The sequence below is a fragment of the Aquarana catesbeiana genome, linkage group LG05 (assembly GCF_042186555.1).
Source record: "Aquarana catesbeiana isolate 2022-GZ linkage group LG05, ASM4218655v1, whole genome shotgun sequence".
Taxonomy (NCBI): Eukaryota; Metazoa; Chordata; class Amphibia; order Anura; family Ranidae; genus Aquarana; species Aquarana catesbeiana.
The window spans coordinates 406,072,533-406,100,248 of record NC_133328.1 but is presented as its reverse complement, the minus strand read 5'-3'; positions in this window follow the sequence as shown (position 1 = coordinate 406,100,248).

Genomic DNA, 27,716 nt, shown 5'->3' with positions numbered 1-27,716 from the left:
GATCTAGAGACAAACCTATTCAGTTTTTGTGGAACTGGAAGCCAGCAGGAAGTCCACACCTGATGTCCCCCACCTTTGAGAGAGGTCTAGAAACACCTCAGTATAAAAAGACCAATCCGTAAAGCACACACACTGATTACTGAGGAAGCCCACCTGACAATTTTTCATGCCTAGGTTGTGCACTGTGGACGGGGCTATAGCATTTAGTTCCACTCGAGCCAGAATCTAATAAGCTTATTCTTTGAGTTGCAAGACATCTGATTCCTGCCTGATAGTTAATGTAAGCCACTGCTGAGAAAAGCTTCATCTGGCAACCAAGTTCCTTGAACCGCAAGAGTATTCAGGACTGCAGCCCAAATTACTACATATTTTATTAAAACCTCCCACCAGTGGGGGTAAGGATTTCCCTTACTCCAGTGCTGAACTTATGATCCACCAAGCCAGGGAAAGTCTAGGTCTGCTTGTCAGGTGGATGAAGTGATCCAAAGCCTGCTTGCACACTGACAGAATATTGAGTTACAACTTTCTGATATGAAATTTTGCACATGAAACTGCTTCAAAAGAGGCCACCATTAGGCCCAGAAGCCTCATGCAAAACGAAAGGATGGGTTGGCTTCTGGACTTTAGAGTCCGAGTATGAAATCAAAGAGTCTGGAGTTTATCCTGTGAAAGGAAAACCTTGAAAACAGCCCTATCCAGGACCAGGTCTAGACACTCTAAGCAATGAGTCTATTCCAGCTAATGACATCCACTCGAATAACCAGTGTTTCAACAGTCCATTGGACATTGACTAATAGAGCCTGTGTTGGCTGTTTCCCACATCACACACTTTGAGAGGGAAGCAGACCAAGAACAGGGGCTAGTACTTTAGTGAAGACCCAAGCTGTAGTTGACAGACCAAGGGGAAGGGTGACAAATCGCTAATGTTGTGTGCCCAATGCAAACACAGGTAGGGTTGATACACTGGGAGGCTGGGGATATGCATGTAGGCATCCTCGATGTCCACAGAGACCACAATGTCTTCTGGATAGAAATAAGAAATGGCATTGGCCATGCAGAATCCATATGGAATTTATCATTGCTGGGGCATTAGCAGGTTTGACATAAAGCAGGGTGGGGGTAGGGATCAGAATTCCAGCTTATAGCTTCTGGATACAACATTCTGGATTCAAATATCTGAAATATCCTGGGAGCAGTTGGCTAGAAAGACCAACAGTCGCCCCCTCCCCCTATTCTGACAAGTGGGGGCATCCACTCATTGTGAGGAGGACTTGTTCATAGAATTAAAGGATTTGGAGATCTGGAATTTACAGCATAATTGAGTTCCATGCTTTGTCTTGGAATCGGAGGCCTAGGAGAAACAAAATTAATATTTCTTAGACTCAGATGTAGAGGATTTCCCAGACTGAGGTTTTGTTTTCTTTTTTGGTACTCCTTCCCCCACTGATAAAGTTGTCCAGAGATTTACCAAAGAGGCAATTCCCATCAAAGGACACATTCAAGAGACATTTCTTGCATTTATACTCCATAGACCAGCATTTAAGCCAAAGGGTACTCTGCATATGTACCGAACGAAAGCCCATTCTGGCTATTTACATATATTATCCACTATATCATCTACACAGTAAAGTCAGGCCGAAAGCAGTAGTTTCAGTTGCTGGATGACAGAATGATCTGTTAGAATATATTTAGGATCCTGGGACATGTCCCTGGTCCAAACTCCTAAAGGTGGCAGAGGGACAGGACTGCATTGGCAGGTTGCAAAGCAGGACCTGTCAGGGAGAATAAGGCATTGGAAAGGCTTTCAGCCTTTTATCCACAGGGGCTTTAAACACTGAGATATCCTTTACAGGAACAGTCAACTCTGACTCTGCCCTCTAGTCTACAGAAACTGTTTGCTCCTCCCTGCCCTCCTCCATAGAGGGATCACAGGGGACACTGCTGCTGATTTTACGGTACAAGCTGAAAGTTGGGTGATGTGATAAAACACTCGGAGAACATTGTGGAATCCATCCTCTCCGATCAGTGGCTCATGCCATCCACCAAGGGCTGATAGCATCTAACACTTGCCATTATTGATACTGGCCAGGAATCAATGAGCTAGAGAGTTGGTGAGGATATGGGGTCCACGGGGCATATTCTTTTTTTTAAGCGCTACTGACCTCTTATTTGGGGATCAGTTCTTCCAGTAAGCTGATAGATTTTATGTGTGGTGACAGAACACAGGGAGTGTGCAAAGAATTGCTGTACAGTGATTATATTTATTTAACTTGATCTGAGAGTGTTTTGCAAGACAAGTAAAATTTTTTTATAAATTTTGACTTGATAAACGAGCGATGTCTTTATATACAAGCAGCGTCACATCACAACTGAGTATAAAAGAGAAGAGAGGCGCCTCTAAGTGTAGCAATATGGTTACATTTATTGAAGGTACAACATTTAGCAACTCACATGATTGATGATTAAAACAGGCACATCTAGTATGCAGGCATCCGGGGTAAAGCTGTCCACATAGACCATCCTTCGCACTGACATCAATGTCATCCCTTACACGCTGCACTCCACTCAAGCCTCGCTCTCGGATCGCTCTACTGCAGAGAAGTCTTCACGGTCACGATTGCAGACTGACAGCGGTGAGAGCCGGTGGTGCAGAGGATGGTCTATGTGGACAGCTTTACCCCGGATTCCTGCATATTTAGATGTGCCTCTTTTAATCATAATAAAAATTGATATATACTATAGAATTCTCCTAACAAAGTAAATGTCCTCTGTTCCTCTCCCTCTACCATCACAAATAGAAGTGACATTCAGTGTACAGATATACAACATGGTCCTCATGCACTGGGCAAAGTGTAAATATTGTACATAACAAATGATGCTCAACCTGTGGCCAAATTGGACATATATAATTATATTGTCACTCTAGAAATCATCATAAGGATCAGGGTGAGCAACAAAGCCCTATTCAGCATATAAAGGTCTTGCCCACAAAGGGCAGAATTTCACACACACCATCTAGGCATCCTATAGAGTCCAGCTCAGCATACATTCTTTCTGGGGTTTAAAGAGTTCAGCCACGCATCAACCAACCAATGCCAAGTCAGCAGCAGTATTAAGGTGGCCAGTACACAGAACATGAAGAGCGCCTTACCTCACCACATAAACATTATCCTGAGCCCAATACAGCACAAAGTCAACCTGAGTATATGGATTTCGTCCTCTTGTACCTGGCCATTCTAAACTGAGAAGACTCACCTGTAACATGTAACAAAGATTGACGGAAGAACAGTGGCAGGTTTCAAGGACAATGGTTTTCTTATGGTTTATTACAGTATGTGGCCTAAACATATTTGCAACAATTCCTGTTTTCCTTGCAGCTCACAGGGGGTCTTTCTGGGGAATTTAAATTATTGGAGGGGGGGGGGGGGGGGTGGCAGTGTGTGTGCTGTTATGTGATCAGAAAGGGACATGCTGTGTGCAGACTTCAGATTTCTTTTAATCCTGAGGAATACACAGATGAGAAATGTGTTTAATGATCATCATCTGAGTGTTTTCTAATAAATATGGATTTTTGGTCTGGAATCCCACTACTGTTTCATGATCTTTGACACGTATTGATTTCAACAAGAAGCTTACCTCATGACACTACAGGAATGCATTTTATGAGTATTTGAGCCTTGGATTTTCAAAATAGAGCTCCCGAAACGTGTTGGCTGTTACAAAATAAAAATCTTTTTAAAAGTCTATACAAGCTGGTGTGGCACTCCCATCCTTTCAAAACTTCAACAAACTCATCTGGGGGTCCAGCAAGACCCCACAGTTGTTGGTGAGCAGCCTCTAGGACCACAAACCCTCCATCCTGTTAAAACACATCCGCATAAGGTTCAACGCTCCTACATCACAAAGATTACATTTTCAAAAGGTACAGAGTTGCAATTACCAGGTGGGTTGTTAAAAGGCATGTGTAGACTCTTAATTTAAGTCTTATTTCAACCAAAGACACCCAGGAACCACAGAGGTATGGGGGGAGAAACTAAGAAAGAAGCTTGACTTTAAATAAACATGTTGACTTCCATTGTAACCAATATTGGATTTGAATCCCTTACTCCAAGGCCAACTGCCTTGTGTCACTTCCTCATTCCCCAATGTACTGGCTAGCCTTAGCCCTACACCTGATGATTACAACACCTGGACAAGATGTCAGCCCACTCTGCTTACAGATCAAATCTAGGTGTACAGACACAGACTGGGTCAAATATAATTAACCTGGTACATTATTCCAAAAGAGCACAAACTAAACAGGGATAGCAATAACGAGGACTTAACTGTATTGAACCAGCAAGCAGATGGGCAGGCGATAACCTTTTATCACACTCAGGAATCATCACTGACAGTCCACCGCATGACTCGCAGATGGTCATATATCGCCCCTTGGAGCCCTGCCAATCTAAGCCATGACCCCTATTGACTATGCAAAATCCAGCCCTGACGGTAGCAATTCATGGGATTCAGCACTTGGCACAAAGACCATATTTAACATTCTTTACTGCTGTATTTACTCTGCGACAAGAAAACTGTAAGATAGCTGATGTCTAAAGTGGTATTTGCAAATTTGTTTTTGTCACTGCATAATTTTTCACCTAAACTTGTTTGTAGTTTTAAAAGTTCACAATTGATAATTATTAATAAAAATAAACTGGGAAAAAATCATTGCAACATACATCTCCATGAAAGGAGACACACAGAGAAGGATATTGGATAGAAGAATGCTTGCTCTGGGCCAGTGAGTTAAAAAGTACTAATAACAGGGAGTCACTATAACAGCCAGGCAACCAGCATTTGTAGAAAGAGAGGTCAGCAGACGCAAAGTCTGTGTTTCTCTTATTACACGTTTCTTTAACATGTGTTTATTTAGCTATCACCCTTAAAGTGACATTGTTGCTCAAAAAAAGGTAAAAAGATAAGAAAGAAGGTACCTGTGACAGAATATGATTACCGTCTTGACCTCTGGAAGGTTTTACCCCCTTCATTAACAAATAGGGTTGCCACCTTTTCTTCAAGTCAAACCCCAACACGTTAGTGGCGCACGCCACTGCGCTTGCTTAACTCAACCCTTTCAACTGAATGGGGCTGGGCTGGTGTGCCATGCACATGGCTACAGCAGAGTGACGTGGGATTTTAGGGGCTAAAAACAGGTGGTGAGGAGGAAACATAATGCTTTTTCACCACCTGTCAAATACTTCTAAAAAATGATCCACTGTGGATCACTCTTCATGGTGCAGTGCGACTCCATTTACACTTGTGGTTGGGAGACAGTAAAAATTAGAGGTCGAGCTGTGTTTTTACTGCTACCCAAATGTTCCCCTTAAGCTGCAAAGGCAGCAGAGGGGGATGTCCATATGTCACATCCAAAATGCTTTGCATCACAGTGCGGCAAAAATTGTCCGCACCGTTGGGTTCAGCGAGCAGTAATGCCTGCCGAACGTGGCCCATTCAAGTGAATGGAGGTTTCCCGCGTCTGTGTGCAATGCATTCAGTTGCGGGGCACTGCTGTGGGGTTTAAACAGGTGGTGAGGAGGTGATATAACACCTCCTTGCTACCTGTCAAATGACCCATGAAGAGCGATCCAAAGTGGATCGCTCTTCAGAGGGTACCACACCTGTAAATGAACCCTAATGCTGTTCAGCCATTCCAGTATATTGTATGAAATAAGCAGAAAACTGGGGACAGGGCTATTGCTGAGTAACCTCTTGTCTGCAGCAATTATAAAAAGCTTCTGCTCAGCTGGGGGCCATAGGAAGGAACACTATTTAACCCCCGTGCTCAAGTGCTTACTTCTTGTGGAGATCCAGACCAGACTGTGGCTCTGCGCTCAATCTGCTCAGCTGGTGGCCGGGGGAGGAACATGAGTAGTTAATGTTATCAGGCACAAGTTCTTATCTTTATTCAGCAGTTCCGACAATGTAATCAGAGTCCTGTTCTATACCAATCCGCCATCAATGTAATTGCCGGGAACCACCGGGACTATTTGATGTTTTTTGGGCTCAGGGGGAGTAATCCTTGAGCTGCAGTTCCCGGCAACTACATTGCCTGACAGATTGGTATAGAAGTGGACGTCAGGACTCTGATTACATTGTCGGAACTGCTGAATAGAGATGAGAACCCGTACCTGATAACATTAACTAGTCTTGTTCCTCCACCAGCCACAAGCTGAGCAGATGGAGCACAGAGCTACAGTCCGGGCTGGATCATGTGTCCAGGTACCAGGCGGAAGGAGACCCAGACACATGATTCAAAATGACTTAAAACCCGTACTATCCGGGTGAATCCCAGACAGGTGGCAACCCTATTAACAAAGCATTTTTTGCTATTAAGCACTGTGCTACTTTAACTGGCAATGGCACGGTCATGCAACACTGTACACAAATTAAATTTATAGAATAGTTTTTACACAAATAGATCTTTCTTTTGGTGCTATTTGATCACACTGGGTTTTTTAATTTTTTCGATATACAGGAAAAAAGACCATAAATTTCGGAAAAAAAAAAAATATTTTTGACTGTATACCTCAACTATGAGAGACAAAATGTGGAAACAAATCCAGACAATCACATTGTCTGATTTTTGAAAGAATTTATTTGCAAATTATGGTGGAAAATAAGTATTTGGTCACCTACAAACAAGAAAGATTTCTGGCTCTCATAGACCTGTATCTTCTTCTTTAAGAGGCTCCTCTGTCCTCCACTCATTACCTGTATTAATGGCACCTGTTTGAACTTGTTATCAGTATAAAAGACACCTGTCCACGACCTCAAACAGTCACACTCCAAACTCCACTATTTTTTTTTTTTTTGAAAGCCTATGGCATGCATAACACACCCAAAAACTTCACCCGGTGCCAAAAAAAACGTGCACACACATAAAGAGTGAAACACAAAAAAGAGCAAATGGGTACACAAGAAGAGTGCCTTGCCCTGACTCCCCCGGGGCATTAGGCTCCAGACGGGGACAAGGGTACTTTACAATCGGTCCATCTGGCCAAAACCAGATGGACCACGTTCTCTGGAGGGCCTGCCGAAACAGACCCACCCATGTACTAGGTGAGGCTCCCCCGAAGGGAGACCCCATGAGAGAAAAGGCCATGTCCACCCCTTCCCAAGACTTTCAGGGCTGGCCCGAGGACCCACGTCCCTACTCATCACACAGTGCAACAAACCGTGTACAAACATAAAATACAAAAAGTGACAAACATAGGCTTAATAAATAAAATAAAGTGGGGAAGGGATAAGTGAAGAGGAGAGTGAAAAAGGTGGCCATTTTGTGAAACAATGACCAGGCCCTCCGGTCAGGAATAAAAAATTCCTCTGGTCCCTGCCAAAAGGCTCGGCCCAAGAGGCAGGTACTAAAAAAAGTGTGTTCTATGGTGCAGTGACCGTGGTGCCTCAAATCAAAGTGACTCCCACTCACAGTGATTTTTTGCCACCCCTGGACTGCCACTCCAGGGGCACATACTCCACATACTCCATAGGCTTTCAGGACCAATCCTGACCAACGACCCAGACCACAGTCGCCCCCACTCCAGGCAGAAAGACATGAAGTTCAGGGAGCTTGGTGAGAGCCCTTTACCATCAGGCTCCACCATCACTCCCATCACTCCTTCCTAATTACATTCGGGAAATACTAACCACTCCCCCCCCAAAGGAGGAGTAAGCGTTCTCTCCCGAATAACTGTCCGTAGCTAGAGCTACCACAATCTAGGCCAGAAGGCCAGGGACCCGACCCTCAGGCCAGACCCAGATGCAGCACCCATCCTCACCAGGAGCACCCTTGCAGACGGCTCAGACTCAACCATTGGCCAACCCCCAGTATCTGTTGGGCGGCGTGGCATAGTCCCTGCTGAAACCGCCTTTCCAGGCACTATAACACCATTGGAATTGCTGGCCTTCCCCAACTCCAAACTCCACTATGGTAAAGACCAAAGAGCTGTCGAAGGACACCAGAAACAAAATTGTACACCTGCACCAGGCTGGGAGGACTGAATCTGCAATAGGCAAGCAGCTTGGTGTGAAGAAATCAACTGCGGGAGCAATAATTAGAAAATGGGAAGACATGCAAGACCACTGATAATCTCCCTCGATCTGGGGCTCCACGCAAGATCTCACCCCGTGGGGTCAAAATGATCACAAGAACGGTGAGCAAAAATCCCAGAACCACACAGGGGGTCCTAGTGAATGACCTGCAGAGAGCTGGAACCAACGTAACAAAGGCTACCATCAGTAACACACTATGCCGCCAGGGACTCAGATCCTGCAGTGCTAGATGTGTCCCCCTGCTTAAGCCAGTACATGTCAGGGCCCGTCTGAGGTTTGCTAGAGAGCATTTGGATGATCCAGAAGAGGATTGGGAGAATGTCATATGGTCAGATGAAACCAAAGTAGAACTGTTTGGTAGAAACACAACTTGTCGTGTTTGGAGGAGAGAGAATGCTGAGTTGCAAACCAAAGAACACCATACCTACTGTGCAGCATGGGGGTGGCAACATCATGCTTTGGGGCTGTTTCTCTGCAAAGGGAACAGGACGACTGATCCATGTACATGAAAGAATGAATGGAGCCATGTATCGTGAGGTTTTGAGTGCAAACCTTCTCTAATCAGCAAGGGCATTGAAGATGAAACGTGGCTGGGTTTTTCGGCATGACAATGATCCCAAACACACCGCCGTGGCAACGAAGGAGTGGCTTCGTAAGAAGCATTTCAAGGTCCTGGAGTGGCCTAGTCTCCAGATCTCAACCCCATAGAAAACCTTTGGAGGGAGTTGAAAGTCCCTGTTGCCCAGCAACAGCCCCAAAACATCACTGCTCTAGAGGAGATCTGCATGGAGGAATGGGCCAACATATCAGCAACAGTGTGTGACAACCTTGTGAAGACATACAGAAAACATTGACCTCTGTCATTGCCAACAAAGGATATATAACAAAGTATTGAGATCTTTTGATATTGACAAAATACTTATTTTCCACCGTAATTTGCAAATAAATTCTTTCCAAATCAGACAATGTGATTGTCTGGATTTGTTTCCACATTTTGTCTCTCATAGTTGAGGTATACCTATGATGACAATTACAGGCCTCTCTCATCTTTTTAAGTGGGAGAACTTGCACAATTGGTGGCTGACTAAATACCTTTTTGCCCCACTGTGTAGTATATTTGAAAATTGATCAATCCTGATGTACTGATCTCATTTCGTAAGGTCCTTAAAATGCTAGGACAGTACACATACCCCCCAAATGAACCATTTTTGGAAAGTAGACAGTCCAAGGTATTTAGTAAGAGGCATAGCGCGTTTTTTGAAGATGTAATATTTTTGTCACAATTTTTTGGAACATGAAGAAATTAAATTTTTTTTCTTTTTTCACAATTTACATACTACCACCAGTGCAGTACAGCGTCATCATATGACTGGTGTGGTGGTGATCAGGGATACTGACTACTGACAGTATGTGAAAAAATTACTTTTCTTGATTAAATTTTTTTAAACTTTTTTTTTCCACAAATTTTAACAAAGTAGTTCAGTGCCACCATAGTAACAAAGCAGCTGGGTACCGTGAACCATACCGATGGACACATCGGTTACAGTTGCTTTACTCTGAAGGTCCTAGGGGGCACGCAAGTGCATAAATGCGAAGCAACATACAGTATCTCACAAAAGTGAGTACACCCCTCACATTTTTGTAAATATTTTATTATATCTTTTCATGTGACAACACTGAAGAAATTACACTTTTGCTACAATAGTGAGTGTACAGCTTGTATAACAGTGTAAATTTGCTGTCCCTTCAAAATAACTCAACACACAACCATTAATGTCTAAACCGCTGGCAACAAAAGTGAGTACACCCCTAAGTGAAAATGTCCAAATTGCGCCAAAAGTGTCAATATTTTGTGTGGCCACCATTATTTTCCAGCACTGCCTTAACCCTCTTGGGCATGGAGTTCACCAGAGCTTCACAGGTTGCCACTGGAGTCCTCTTCCACTCCTCCATGATGACATCACGGAGCTGGTGGATGTTAGAGACCTTACGCTCCTCCACCTTCTGTTTGAGAATGCCCCACAGATGCTCAATAGGGTTTAGGTCTGGAGACATGCTTGGCCAGTCCATCACCTTTACCCTCAGCTTCTTTAGCAAGGCAGTGGTCGTCTTGGAGGTGTGTTTTGGGGTCATTATCAATACTGCCCTGTGGCCCAGTCTCCAAAGGGAGGGATCATGCTCTGCTTCAGTATATCACAGTACATGTTGGCATTCATGGTTCCCTCACTGAACTGTAGTTCCCCAGTGCCGGCAGCACTCATGCAGCCCCAGGCCATGACACTCCCACCACCATGCTTGACTGTAGGCAAGACACACTTGTCTTTGTACTCCTCACCTGGATGACACCACTTACGCTTGACACCATCTGAAAGTTTATCTTGATCTCATCAGACCACAGGACATGGTTCCAGTAATCTATGCCCTTAGTCTGCTTGTCTTCAGCAAACTGTTTGTGGGCTTTCTTGTGCATCATCTTTAGAAGAGGCTTCCTTCTGGGACGACAGCCATGCAGATTTGATGCAGCGTGCGACGCATGGTCTGAGCACGGACAGGCTGACCCCCCACCCCTTCAACCTTTGCAGTAATCCTGGCAGCACTCATACGTCCTTTTCCCAAAGACAGCTTCTGGATATGACGCTGAGTACGTGCACTCAACTTCTTTGGTCGACCATGGCGAGGCCTGTTCTGAATAGACCCTGTCCTGTTAAACTGCTATATGGTCTTGGCCACCATGCTGCAGCTCAGTTTCAGAGTCTTGGCAGTCTTCTTATAGCCTAGGCCATTTTTATGTAGAGCAACAATTCTTTTTTTCAGATCCTCATAGAGTTCTTTGCCATGGTGAACTTCCAGTGATCAGTATGAGAGAGTGAGAGCAATAACACCAAATTTAACACACCTGCTCCCCATTCACACCTGAGACCTTATAACACTAATTAGTCACATGACACAGAGGAGGGAAAATGGCTAATTGGGCCCAATTTGGACATTTTCACTTAGGGGTGTACTCACTTTTGTTGCCAGTGGTTTAGACATTAATGGCTGTGTGTTGAGTTATTTTGAGGGGACAGCAAATTTACATTGTTATACAAACTGTACATTTACTACTTTATATTGTAGCAAAGCATCATTTCTTCAGAGTTACATGAAAAGATAGAATAAAATATTTACAAAAATGTAAGGGGTGTACTCACTTTTGTGAGATGCTGTATATATACACGTTGCTCAGCCTGCAATTAGAGCCCGCCCATAGTAAAAGTACTATGGGCTGCCCTAAAGCGGTTAATACTTATCTCTCCAGTGCCTCTAATTTACCTTTTCTTCAAGTGTTCTGTGGACTGAAGGATCTTCAGTATCTGACACACTTCCTGGTGTGTCAGATGCTTGGTTTCCCACTGCATGCTGTGATTATGCCTGCCGGTCCCTACATAATCACAACTCACAGACCTGGCATGTGACACAACCAAAAGGGTGTTGGATTCTGAATGATCTTCAGCTACTGTAGTTCTTAAAGACAGCAAGGTTCAAAGGCTTTCCAGAAAGGTCAGTATTAAAGTATATCAAAACCCAAGAACAAAATTGTGCTTACTATTCCTTAGATTTATTTTTCTAGGCTTTTTTCCATTGCTTTTACCGAGTAATCATGTCAGTAACACGTTTCCTGTCCTAAAGTGACAACGCTCACTCACCATACTGTATCTACAGTATGTAGGCACAGCATTGTCACCCTAGGCCATGCTCCTGATTTGGACTATAGAACACTTCCCCATATCCTCATCTCCATGATCTGTTTTTTTCCTTTACAGAAGAGAACTGGGAAGAACTAAAAACATTGTATGAGATCTCAGATCAGTGTACAGGAAGTTATAAGGACACAGGAATATATTACTCTTTTCTCCTTGAGTTTATATATATATATATATATATATATATATATATATATATATATATATATTTATATATATATATATATATATATATATATATATATATATATATATTTATATATATATATATATATATATATATATATATATATATATATATATATATATATATATATATATATATATATATATATATACAGTAATTTAGGTAGAGTAATCATTCTTTTCTGCTTGCAGCATGAGCCAATCATACAAACAGGAAATAATGTTTCTGAGTCATTATCTAAACACATAATGTACCAAGTATCTCAAGTGAATTTATTTGTATTAATTTGCTGTTCCCTCAAAATAACACACAGCCATAAATGTCTAAACCGCTGGCAACAAAAGTGACAAAACATAGGAGTTACGTAATCTGTGACTGACTTATGGCTGAAGGCATAAGACTATGGACCCTGATGAAGATTGTGAACAGGGAACAGCAGTGGTGGTGGAGTGATAAGGGGGGGCTCAGACCTCTCATCACTGGCAGAGAGCACTTTGCTCCTTAGGGCAAGAGCTCTGGGGTCCTGCAGTGGCATAGTTCCACTGTTAATTGAGTCCTACGCTTACAATGAACTTATTTGTTCACAATGCAAACAGCTGGTCTGCAAAGGTAAGTATAATTTTATACACTGCTTCTTGAATAACCCTCTATCCCAAACAAATTTAATGGTTTTGATGGAGGTCCTTTAACCACCGCCATATAAAAATAAATGATCACATTATCCACATTGTATTTCTCTCACACAGTGTTTTAAGGATGTATAACAATTATTCAGAAGCCTCCGCACAGAGTTGTAAAACATTTTCCCATAGAATAATTTTATAAAGAACCCTGGATTCATTTATTAACCTCAATGCACTAAATCTTAAAAAAAATTAAACCCAAGCCTTAGGTTTTTATATTCTTCTTGGCCACCCAGTGAGAGCCTTTCTTTTCATTTATATGTTTTCCTCTTTCAAACCACCCTCGTGCTATTTGGGATATAAAGTAATAGAAGGGGATGCAGATGTAAAATGAGGCCATGCTCTCTAATGAGTTTTACATTTTCTACTAAAGAATAACAAAAAAGCTGAACTAAGAGGAGGGGGTTATGTCCAATTATCTTACATTTGGAACAATTTAAAGAAAAGAATATCCACAAAATACAACTGTAAACTTTTATTAAACTTGCATCAATGAATATGGAATTAAAAACATCTGTACAACTTTTTCTATCAATCACAAAATATACATTACTTGAGACTTTCATACATTGTAAAAGCACAGAAATTTGTCATAAAGAAAGTTACATGATTATAACCACTTAAGCCCCGGAAGGATTTACTCACTTCCTGACCAGGCCATTTTTTGCGTTACGGCACTGCGTCGCTTTCACTGATAATTGCGCCGACGTGCGACGCTGTTCCCAAACAAAATTGATGTCCTTTTTTTCCCCACAAATAGAGCTTTCTTTTGGTGGAATTTAATCACCTCTGCGTTTTTAATTTTTTTTGCACTATAAACAAAAAAAGAGCGACAATTTTGAAAAAAAAAACTAAATTTTTTACTTTTTGCTATAAAACATTTCCCCCAAAAAATAAAAAAAAACAAATGTATTCATCAGTTTAGGCCGATATGTATTCTGCTACATATTTTTGGTAAAATCACAATAAGAGTACATTGATTGGTTTGCGCAAAGGTTATCGCGTCTACAAAATAGGGGATAGATTTATGGTATTTTTATTATTATTATTTTTTTGTCAATGTCACTGGTTTTTGGGAACCAGTGACATTATTACAGTAATCAGTGCTAAAAATATGCACGGTTATTATACTAATGACACTGGCAGGGGTTAACTTCAGAGGCGAGCAAGGCATTAAATGTGTTCCTTGCAGGTGTTTTCGAACTGTATGGGGGACTGTGTGACTGGGGAAACCCACAAATCCATCTTTATGCTTAGAAGATAGATAGGATCTGTCAGAATGGAGACCAGCCTTGTTTACGCTGATTGGTTGGGAGCGAGTGAGCGCCCACAATAGCAAGTTCCCGAGCCGACGTAAAGCTACAGCGATTCGCAGAATCGCACCACCTTGCAGCAGTATAATGATGGCGGCTGGTGGGCAAGCAGTTAATTTGTGATGTGACTAGTCAAATCAGCACTGGTGATAGTCTGGCATTATAGTCAATTCAATTAAAATTTAACAAATTGAAATAAGCTGTTTTCAAGCAAGATGTACATTTTATGCTGTCGAGCATAAGGATTTGACCTTGTCCTCAATAGTTTTCACTGTACTCACTGCAAAATAAAAATAGAAATAGCCCATTAGTCCCTTCCCTCAAAAGGAGCTTTAAAACCACATGCCAAATTGGATGTAAGTCAGGTAAAGTATATGTAAACCTTAAAGGGACTTTTGAGAATGCTAGCTCCCTGGTTATCATGCTGCTGCTTTGGCTTCAATGTTGTCCAAGTTCCTAGCCTAGAACACATATAAGGATAAGGAATTCTGACACTTTTCTGATATTCAATTACAGCATGTTTGTTCCAGGTCTGGTACACCAAAGTACGCCTAAACATAGTCAGGCAAAATGCAATTTTGTGTGGAGGCCAGTACTGGCAGCCCCGTAATTTTCCAATGAAAAAGTCATTTTAACTGAATGACATTCGTTTTGCTAAAACACTGCAACATAAAAAGTTTCTGTATTTTTTTTTTTATGTATTTTATTACAATATTTTTTAAAGATTATAATGCAATAAAGTAGCTTTTGAAGCATGAGGTGATACAATACAAAGTTGGCTGGAAAACAGCCATAGAAAAAATAAGGAATAAAGAATATAGAACATTGGACACTAGACGCAGAGAATAGCTATGCAGTAACAGATAGCAGTGGTCTATCAATGTGAGGGTGGGATGATCAGGGGTTGATATTGCACCCAAAAAGCAGCATCCCCTGGGGAGTTCTTAATTGCAAATGTCGGAAAAGACCCAGGGATCCTGCACTCTTTCATATATAGTAAAAGCATTGTTGGATGTGAAGGCTTCCTAGAGTTAAGGTTCTTGAATGCAAGCTTTTAAGTGAGACTTGTGAATAGTCCAATATGGAAAGAGAGGTGTCCTGTCTAGGAATTAAACTAAAGGGTTGTATTTATTGGATTTACTTTGTTCCAAAGGGTTAAGTATAGATGTGGATATTTGATATGTATTTGATATGTAGATCCACATGACTGTAATGCATATTTTTGAAGTAACAAGGTTGTTTAATGGGTGCTGTTATGAGCTGTAACATATCTATTGTATAAGGATATTATCATGCAAGTAGGTTAAATATGCTTAGTATACTAAATTGTGGGAATTAGTGAATATGTGTAGTTTTATTTGTGCATGAGTGATAATCTGTGCTTCAGAATGTGGATGATATGAAGTTACTCATTTTGCTGTATTTTATTTTGATTTTTAAGGCTTGATGTTTAACTGGTCCCATGGTTACCCAACAGGGGGCTGCAGCTGGGGCATTAGAATACTTGGATCATATGTAGGATTAAAGAGATATGTGTAAGATGATGTATAAGTCTCAAAGTTTTGCTGCTCTGGACAAAGTTGTTGATTGAAAATGCGTTGGACAGGGGGGCAGGAGGCGGAGCCTAGCGGAGCAGACATGCATTGTTAGAGCTCCACACCGCTGAGGAGAGAAGAGAAGGACAAAGCGGAGCCTGCAGGCTCAAAAGGTATCCATTTGAACCTTTTTGCCCCAGGGAACAAACTGTGAAAGTTTGGGCAGGAAATATGGTACTGGGAGGAAACCGTGGCAGAAATAAAAATCACCTCACAAAGAGCTCACAGGCACTCACTGCAGCTGAAGCAGCTCCAGTCACCTCACAAGATACAGCATCAGGGCGCTCTCACAGACAGAAAATGTCACAGCAAGACTCTCCATTTGAGTCAGATACAGAACAAATCCTCTCACAAACTTCTCCACAAGCCTCCTCAGTATCCCCAGTAATATTATTACAATTTGAAAAGATGCTTCATAAGGCTTTAAAACAAACCTCAGACCAAATAACAAACAGCCTATCCAAAGAAATAAGAGAGCTGGGAAACCGCACCGCAGCCTTAGAAATAAAAATGGATGAAATTGAAATTACAACTCAAGAAAATATAACAGAATTGGAACAATTAAAAAAAGAGAATTTAATACTTCAAACTAAGCTCGAAGATTACGAAAATAGAGCCAGACGTTCAAACTTGCGCATAAGGGGAATACCTGAAACTGTGGCAGACCTGCAATCTACTATTACTGCTCTATTACAAGAACTAAAGCCAGATATCCCTATTGAACGTTTAGAACTGGACAGAGTACACAGAGCCCTCACAGCCAAAAAGAAAGATGGACCCCCACGTGATATAATCACAAAATTTCATTATTACAGAACGAAAGAACAAATACTAATTGCTGCAAGAGAAAAAAAGGAACTTAATTTTCAAGGACACAATTATCAAATTTTTGCTGACCTATCCCAACTTACTATTACTAAAAGACGATCCATGAAACCCCAACTAATGGAACTGCAACGCCACAACATTATGTATCAATGGGGCTTCCCCTTTTCAGTCAGATTTAACTACCAAGGTACAATTTACAGAAGCAGATCAGCAGATGAACTACAACAAACCCTTTTAAAATTAAATCTGACAGAACCCACAAGCAGCAACACTCCCACACGCAGAAGAGTGGCGTCATCTTCACCTTCAGGCAGCACCCAGAAAATTCCAGAACAAAATGGGAATCATCATTCTCACAAAAGAGGCCGTTATGCCACATCATCCATGGACCAAGAAGATTCAATGGACTGACATCCTAATTCCTGATATCTCTTCATTTATTATACTAAGAGATGGTTCTCTATAAAAAACCTATATTTATAACTGAATGTAACTGCATTCTGATAGTCACACACTGTGTGGGATCATGTTACATTCCAGTTATATTTCTTATTACTTCTGATTCATATAGCCTTAGAATATATAAGTGAAATAAGGAAATTCTTGTTCAGTTATATATTATCAGGTAATAACAATAGATTTATTACTTTTTAGGACAAATATGTTCAAAAATCCAGAAGTAATGGAAGCTTTTTTTTTTTTTCTTTCTTTTCTTAAAACAAATATATTATTACCTAACTAGTTCCTAGAATTATGTTTTTGTTTATTCTAATCTGAAGCAATACAACCTCAATTTTATGAGTTAACATATCTAAACAGTTACATATGAATAAAATATGTAATTGTTTACTCTAAAAAGGGTTAAAATCCCAAAATAATTCAAACTATCTTCATCAATACCAAAGTTATTAACAGTACCTTTCTAACTGAATTATTTAGCCTAGGGCAAGACTAACCATATACAACCACCCTGGAATAAATAATTTCAACAAAAACTATATTCTGCACTCCAACTAATGAAACATCATTTTGATGTCTTTTGATATAGCACTTCTCTCCTGTAAGCGGAAGATCCGTGTACCCCCATTAGCCCTCCTCATTCTCCCAACCATATTATGTGGGAGTGTGACGAAGGCACTTATTCCCCTGAGAGAGATATTTATTCTCTTTCACGGGTAAATTGTGATTACTTGCAAAAAATAATTTATACAATGTATCATCTAATCTCATATGTTTTTTGTTTACTCTTTACTCCAGAATTCACTGGTTTCTTTTCTATCTATTCATCTCTTCAGTCCACACAGGTTGATCTGCGCAATCAGCTCTGCATAACAAAAAGTAAGTCAAAACTATTTGATCTATTGCCATGGCACCACTGAATATACTTTCCCTGAATGTTCAGGGAATAAATGTCCCTCAAAAAAGGACCAAAGCCTTCCGTACTTTCCATAACAAGAAGGCTCACATAGTATGCCTCCAAGAAACACACTTCACCAAAGATTCTACTCCAAAATATATTTCTCCTTTTTATCAACAAATTTACACGGCTTCTGCCTGTACCAAGCAAAGGGGAACTCTAATTGCATTTCACCGATCCACACCATTCACCTTATCATCAGAAATTAAAGACCCAGAAGGTAGATACCTGATACTCATGGGTTATATAATGGATACAGCAATCACGGTGATTTCCTACTACGCTCCTAACAAACAACCTACACCATTCCTCTCACATATATTACAAGTGATTAATACACACAAAATAGGAACAGTGATAATGTGTGGGGATTCGAACCAGGTCCTCCTCCCATTTCTAGATAAATCACCTTTTACACCATCCAAAATAACCTCTAGATTACCTTTTTCTCAACTTCTTTCCAAATACAATCTGGTAGATTCATGGAGAGAAAGTAACCCAATGAAAAAGAAATTCACTTATTTCTCGCACCCTCATCAAACCTTCACCAGAATAGATCATATTTTTCTAACAACAGGAATGATACCAGAAATTATTGCATCAGATATAATTCCGATTCCGTGGTCTGACCATAATGCAGTATACACTACTTTAGCCTCAGCTATACCAAAAGCGCATGACCGAACGTGGTACTTACTGGACATAATGCTCAAACACCCACTACATCAGATGGCCATTGAACAAGCTTTAAAGGAATACATATCAATTAATAATACAACAGACATCTCCCCAATAACACTGTGGGAAGCTCATAAGCCTGTCTTGCGTGGTACAATACAAAGACAAATGGCACTATTTAAACGGGAACGCAAAAATCTAGCAAAAAAACTAGAACTCAATTTTAATGCAGCCTACATATCATTTCAAGATAATCCATCTCAGAGTACAAAATCTCATCTGGAAAAATCTAGATTGGAATACGATCTATTTCTCACTGAGTCAGTTGATAAATCCCTCAAACGCTCCAAACACAATTTCTACATGAATACAAACAAACCAGGTACATATTTGGCTCAGGCATTAAATTCAACTAACAAATCTTTCAAACCAATACGTTTAAAATTATCAAAAAATGTTTACACTTGTAATCCAGTTAAAATAGTCCATAAATTTCACTCACATCTCGCAACTTTATACAAGACAAACAATGAATTTAATCCTACAGAGGCTGAATCCTTCTTCTCAAAAATAACCTTACCTGAGTTATCTCAGAATCAAAAAAGCAGTTTGGATGAGCCTATAACTATAGATGAAGTTGCTAACGCCATAAAAGACCTAAAACTTAACAAAAGACCAGGCCCAGACGGCTACTCGGCTTTATACTATAAAACATTCTCAGAAATACTCTCTCCCATTCTCACTGAAACTTTTAACAAACTTCTAGATGGACATTCTTTTCGGCAAGAAACACTAATGGCAATTGTTTGTATGATCCCAAAGCCCCTTTCTGATGATACTTCCTGTGTGAATTATCGGCCTATCTCTCTGTTAAACCTCGATATTAAATTATTAGCAAAAATAATAGCAAAACGCCTCAATAGCATTATAGGAAAATTAATACATAGAGATCAAGTAGGCTTCATGCCAAATAGACAGGCAGGCGATAATATACGCAGGGCAGTGTTATTGGCACATATTGCTAAAAAACGGAAAATCCCTTTATGTTTTCTATCTCTCGATATTAAGAGGGCATTTGACACAGTATCCTGGCAATATATGCAATATTCATTACAAAAATGGGGTTTTGGACCCCACTTTTTAACATGGATCAAAGCATTATATAATAAACCCAAAGCCTATATAAAATATGCTGGATACAAATCTGAAGCCTTTAATATCGAAAGAGGTACCCGACAGGGTTGCCCATTATCTCCCTTATTATTTGCCCTTATACTTGAACCCATGGCCCAATATATCAGAATAAACCAAACTATAACTGGCATTGAAGTAGGAGGTATTACACACAAATTATGTATATTTGCAGACGATATATTACTTTTTCTATCATCACCACAGGTCTCTGGTCCTAACTTAATACCAGCTCTTGATGGATTTGCAGCCCTATCCGGCCTTATGATTAATCCTAAGAAATGCCTAGTGCTTAATATTTCACTCACAAACATGGAATTGATCCCGGCTAGGGCTGCACTCCCATTCACATGGGCAGAAAAATCAATCCCATATCTTGAAATTCATTTAACAGCCTCTCATTCTGACTTATTCTCAACCAATTATCCTCCTGTATTAAGACAGATCACAAATCTAATAAAACAATGGTCGCAACTTCCTTTATCCTGGATGGGGAAGATTAATGCAATCAAAATGACTATTCTACCCAAATTGCTTTATCTATTCAGAGTCCTCCCTATTCCAATTCCTTCCTATTTTTTGAGAATAGTACAAAAAAGAGCAACTTTGTTTATATGGGGCTCTTCTAAACCACGTATACCTATACACACACTACATCTTCCCAAAAATAAAGGAGGCCTGGGATACCCTAATTTTACTAACTACTACAGAGCGGCACATTTGGCCAGTCTGTCCAAATACCATGCAAAACAGGAAATCCCATTATGGGTATTTATAGAGGCTTCAGAAAATGACCCTCTATTAATATCAAATTTATTATGGCTTGATCCTAAAGACCGCTTTAAAATTCATAATCCCATAACTAAACACTTCTTATCTCTCTGGGATAAACTAAAAACCAAATATCAGTTACAATCTCCACACAATCCTCTCCTTTCTTTTATCAGAAATCCGGCCTTTTATCCGGCATGGATCTACCCAAATTCTTTTAAAGCTTGGACAACATCAGGCATTCAGACACTAAATGACTTCATAGCATCTAAATCATTCCTTTCATTCCCATCGCTTAGAGAAAAATATGATCTACCAAACTCTGAGATATTTAGATATCTCCAAATCAAAAATTTCTATACACCATTCCTAAAGGGGGATACACCATTATCCCAATTATCCATTTTTGAATCAATCTGTACAAAAGATCCATTTGCTAAAGGTACAATTTCATCACTTTATAATCAATTATATGGAGTAGCAAATCTTAATAGACCCTCTTACGTTCAGAGGTGGGAGGAGGACCTGGGACGAACTTTAGAAGACACGGACTGGTCTAACATATGGCTCACATCTAAGTCATCTTCACCCAACATCTTAGCACTGGAGACAAATTATAAAGTCCTAACTCGCTGGTACCTTGTACCCGCTAGAGTGGCAAAATATTCATCTAATACCTCAGCTCTTTGTTTTCGAGGATGCCCAGAAATAGGCACATATTTACACATATGGTGGACGTGCCCAGTAATCCAAACCTTCTGGAAGGAAGTCTTCGTGATTGCATCTAAAATATTTAAAAAAATAATACAACCAGATCCATATTTAACTTTACTTAATCTAAAACCGGAATGGTTAACACTCTCTCAATTCAAACTTATGATCCAACTAATAACGGCTGCAAAACAAACAGTGGCCAAGGCATGGAAATCTCCTACATTGGTACTAGCAGAAACAATTCACAGAATGAATAATACAATGTCCCATGCTAAGATGGTAGCCATCGATCAAAATCAAATTCCAAAATTTGAAAAACTTTGGCATCCTTGGATAAAACAACAGTTCCTGTCAAACTTCAATGACTCTGTCCTGTTGCCATGGTAACAGATTAAATGACTTACATAGACACCCATTCTAAGGCTTCAAAGAGAACTAAAAAGAATAATAAACTGACGAGCGGGACAACCTTGTGGACCATACCTCTACCTTTCAACCCTTTTTCTTCTTTCTCTTTCCTTTTCTCCATCTTACGATTAAAGCTCATTATCAGAATTTATTTGACCTATATACACTCTACTTGTAAACAATATGTATAGTAGGTATAAATCATTTAAATACCTACAAAAGTAACTAAGGAAATGATATATATCTTTAATTTAGGTTTACGTGAACCCAATGTTTAATATTTGAAATTTCATGATATTTACCTATATAAACCCTACTGTAAAACAATGAGCTTACTTTATAGATCCTTGTAAACTTACTTTATGTATCTTTATAACATTGTATACTCAATAAACTTCTTTTGACAAGGAAAATGCGTTGGACAGACCCTGTGATGTTATCACATAGGGACCGCACACACAAGGGCAGAGAGAGTGATATGGGTTATTAGCTATTAGCTTGAACTGTACTATCCTATGTGCCCCTGCACACAGTGTAAGCATCAATGATTGCAAGTGTATTTCTTTTATGTTTTCCTCTCTTTTATGGAAAACTGATAGAGGTGTATATGTTTTGAAAGACTACAGTTGTTGCTTGGAAGTTTAAGCATTAGTGGATGTTTATCCTCAACATGCTTTATTTGGCCATCTTATTTGTTTAAGTGGTCAATGTTGGAAAGTGAGTGCATTATTATTGGGGCAGTGATTGGTAAGAATTGTCTGGAGTATCATGTGGAAACCATTGAGTGGATTTTCATGGACTTCGGTGCACATGTCAGTGTGGTGGACTTTGTTGCACACATTTAGGTGAACTACATGCTCTCTACATGTCTTGGCCTACTGAACAATTCATTTTAATAGTTTGTTGGTTTGCACAATTGCACTTTATTGATTGTTGCACTTCAAGAGGTACATCACTTTATGGCATTGTATATATCAGATTATATGATTTGTATTTTTGCACAACATTTGCACTTTTATTTATGCACTTTATATAGGTGTTTTGTATATAGTGTTCAATATATCATTTCATCTAGCATATACAGTTATATATATACATTTTTGTTTTATTAATATTATAGCATTCTTTTTTTTCTTTTTGTCAAGTCTAATGCCCCGTACACATGATCGGACTTTCTGACAACAAAACCGTGGAATTTTGTTTGAAGGTTGTTGGCTCCAACTTGTCTTGCATACACACGGTCACGCAAAAGTTTGCCAACAATTACGAACGTAGTGACGTACAAGACATACGTCGAGCCGATAAAAGGGAAGTTCAATAGTCATGCCCCACCCTTTGGGCTCCTTCTGCTAATGTTGTGTTCGGTGAGCATTGATTCCGAGCATGCGTGGACTTTTGTGTGATGGACTTTGAGAACCTGCTAGCCAACATTTGTTGGCGGAAAGTCCGACAACAAATAATCGATGGAGCGTACACACGGTCGGACTTTCCGCCAACAAGTTCACATCCAACATTTGTTGTTGGAAAATCTGATCATGTGTACACGGCATAAGTCTTAGTATAAGTCAAGTCCACAAATCCGCTTCCAATCAGGGGTGATTAAGCATCTGGAGGCTGTTAGAACTGTAGAAGTAATTTTTGGAGGCCTTGGGCACATTGGAATGTTTTTATTTCGAATAAATATTTGTATTCACCGTTGTCACCTTCTGTTACATCTTTGTGCTTCTGATTTCCTGTTGCCTCTTTACAACCACTTTTGTCAACATAAATGCACTCCAGCAATGACTGCATAGCATTTCTAAAGTGGGATTTCCTGAAAGTGACCAAAATGGACTGCATAATGTGTGTTGAAACAGCCACTTGTTGTTTGCAATGGAAGCCCGGGTGACAGGATGACAACAAAAGAGCACAACTGGGAGGCAGGGACGGTGTATTGTCACACTATAATCATAAGTGCCTGAACAAGGAACTTTGCGACAGGATTGCCAGCTTTTATTTTATGAAAATTTGCAAATTAAAATATTGAAAATGTCTTTTTAACATTACTATAGCATGTTAAGATTATATTATAATTATATTATATTATATTTTAGTGTTGGGTTGACATATGACCTATCTGTATGTTTCTGGATTGTTGGAAGATACTAAAGCAGCCAAGAAAAAAAGAAGATAACTCAAAGTTTCTAAAAAAAAAAAAGAAAAAACATACAAGGCTAAGGTTCAGGTGCCCACACTAATGCCCTGTACACACGGTCGGACATTGATCGGACATTCCAACAACAAAATCCATGGATTTTTTCCAACGGATGTTGGCTCAAACTTGTCTTGCATACACACGGTCACACAAAGTTGTCGGAAAATCCGATCGTTCTCAACGTGGTGACGTAAAACACGTATGTCGGGACTATAAACGGGGCAGTAGCCAATAGCTTTCATCTCTTAATTCATTCTGTGCATGCGTGGCACTTTGTGTGTCGGATTTGTGTACACACGATCGGAATTTCCGACAACATATTTTGTTGTCGGAAAATTTTATAGCAAGCGCTCAAACTTTGTGTGTTGGAAATTCCAATGGAAAATGTGTGATGGAGCCCACACACGGTCGGAATTTCCGACAACAAGGTCCTATCACACATTTTCCGTCGGAAAATCCGACCGTATGTACAGGGCATAAGAATTATTTGCAAATGATTTAGATCATTTTATTATTACTTATAAAAATCAACCTAATAGCTGCCAGAATTGGGAAAAAATCCTCCCAAGAGCAACAAACTGAAAAACACTTGTCCATCTTTGCATGACTCAAATCAGCAATGCACCAGCCACCATTTCACCATTATACTGATAATAGTGTATGTGCAATATGAAGGATGTTTAATCCTGCTCCTCAGAAGAGTAAGGGATCAGAAACCTTTGCGCAAGTTGAAAATGTTTCTGTGCATTGATCACCTGCTCTGTCCCATATTTTGACATAAAAATATCTAAAAGAACCATTTGGCTTCAGTGCTGAATTGTTGGAGAGGTTGAAAAAAGAGAAGAAGATTGGGGTTGATTTACTAAAACTGGAGACTGCAAAATCTGGTGCAACTGTGCATGGCAGCCAATCAGCTTCTAACTTCAGCTTGTACAATTAAACTTTGATGAAAAAAAAAACTGGAACTGGTTTCTATGCACCAAATTTTACACTCTCAGGTTTTAGAAAATCAACTCCACTGTTACTGTCTGAAATGACTTAACTAATGGGTTAATTGACCTAAGAAGGATAGTTTGCTCTAAACATTTTCTTTCCCCACAACACTGTAAAGTTCTGTTACATATTTCAGTGATTCCCCGTCTAATGACAATAAACTCATCATCACGTTCCCAGAAATCCCACTGATGCATACAGTATGTTGCAGAACACTGGCAAGATGTTTGAAGATGGGAAATGCTAACTCTCTCATAATGACATTGTTCTGAAATCAGTTTAAAAAGCATTGTGTTCTGTAATGAGATTACAAAATAATGACTCAACATATGCAGGATGATTAGTAGTAAGTATGCATGTAACTGGTTTGGCTGATTGGGAAATCTGATGCATAAATAATTGCGAAGAGACAACCTTAAACATGTGTTAATGTTTATCAGATAATAGTGTCTGATTATTGCTATATCGTATGGATGGATGTGTTCAAGTCATATTTAATTATGAACAATATTCCACTTTTCTGTGCAATTGTTCTTTTAATTTGCTTTGTCTTGAAACACCCTATAAAATACTGTATGTTTGTTAGTTAACAGGAGCTAGGAATTGTGTTTTTCTGCACAGATGAAGGTAATAATATGAAAGCTAATGTTGGGTTTACAGGAAAACTGTCAAGCCCCTGAGAAGTAGTATTTGTTCTGGGCTGTAATAGCGCACCGATATCTAATATAACGTATGTATATATATATATATATATATATATATATATATATATATATATACACACACTCACTGGCCACCTTATTAGGTGCACCTATTCAATTACTTGGTAGCAAAAATTGCTAATCAGCCAATCACATGCATTTAAGCATCTAGACAAGGTGAAGAAGACTTGCCAAAGTTCAAGCAAAGCATCAGAATGGGAAAGAAAGGTGATTTAAGTGACTTTGAAGTTGAACATGGCATGGTTATTTATGCCAGACAGGCTGGCTCGAGTATTTCAAAAACTGCTGATCTACTAGGATTTTCACACACAACCATCCCTAGGGTTTAAAGTGCATTGTCTGAAAAAGAGAAAATATACAGTGAGCGATAGTTGTGTGCACAAGAATGCCTTGTTGATGTCAGAGGTCAAAGGAAAATGGGCAGACTGGTTTGAGATGATAGAAAGGCAACAGTAACTCAAATAACCACTAGTTACAACCAAGGTATGCAGAATACCATCTCTGAACGCACAGCACATCAAACCTTGAAGTAGATGGGCTACAGCAGCAGAAGACCACACCGCATGCCTCTCCTGTCAGCTAAGAACAGGAAACTGGGGCTACATTTACACAGGCTCATGAAAACTAGACAATAGAGGACTGGAAAAACGCTACCTGGTCTGATCAGTCTCAATTTTAGCTGTGACATTCAGATGGTAGGGTCAGAACTTGGCGTAAACAACATGAAAGCATGGATCCATCCTGTCTTGTTTCAATTTTTCACACTGGTGGTGGTGGTGTAATGGTGTGGGGGATATTTTCTTGGCACACTTTGGGCATTATCAATTGAATATCATTTAAACGCCACAGCCTCCCTGAATATTGTTGCTGACCATGTCCATCCCTTTATGACTACAGTGTACCCATCTTCTGATGGCTACTTCCAGCAGGATAATGCACCATGTCATAAAGCTCAAATAATTTCAAATTGGTTTCTTGAACAGTACAATGAATTCACTGTATTCCAATGGTGTCCACAGTCACCAGATCTCAGTCCAATAGAGCACCTTTGAGATGCGATGGGAGATTTGCATCATGGATGTGCAGCTGACAAATCTGAAGTAACTGTATGATGCTATCATGTCATTATGAACCAAAACCTCAGAACCTCAGAGGAATATTTCCAACACCGTGTTGAATCTATACCATGAAGAAATTGAGGCAGTTCTGAAGGCAAAAGGGGGTCCAAACCAGTACTAGCAAGGTGTACCTAATAAAGTGGACGGTGAGTGTATATATATATATATATATATATATATATATATATATATATAATAAAGGTGGCTTCTAGCAGACACCCTATGGAACCATAAGGATAATCACCTGCAGTGCCATATCATAATCAGAATGCAAAAATTAATCACGAAGTGCAACAATTAGTCACATATCTTTATAAAGTACAAAAATCAACATAAATATAAATGTTCAATCCTAAAGTGCAGTATAATATCACAATAAAAATAAAGTATAAATGTATAAAAGTGTATAAAGTGCCAAAAAAGTACATAAAAGTCCTGTATAGTCAAAGAAACATATCTATTATAATTCTTCCACCCACGACTCAGATTGTTGCCAGACTCTTCCCAGTGTAAAGAGGCACCAACCAAAAATGTAAACACCCAAATGTCACTCACCCAGGACATCATATCTTATTGTACTGGCAGTCTTGGAATTACTTACTGTGGAGTACTGAATAAACACCTCATAGTACAGCTATCACAACAGTACAAACATGGAAGATGTGTGTGCTTGGAGTAGTTTCAGTGTGCCATAGAGTTACAAAGTTACATAGTAGGTAAGGTTGAATAAAGACAACAGTCCATCCAGTTCAATCTGTGTTGGTGTGTGTGTGTTTGTGTAGATAATAATTTCCCATATCCCTGTATATTGTGTTTGCTAAGATGCACATCCAAGAGTCTTTTAAAACTTTCAATACTTCCTGCCGACACCACAGTGAAAAACCCTAAGCAGCTTGAGGTTAAACCACTTCTCTTCCAATCTCATCATGTGGCCCTGTGTCTTCTTATACTCCCTGGGACTGAAAAGTTTAATATTTATGCTGGGATCACTATTGAGATATTTGTATATCGCTATTATATTGTAAATGTAGTGCTTGTAGTCATTCCTCATAATTGAGGTCCTCCAGTTC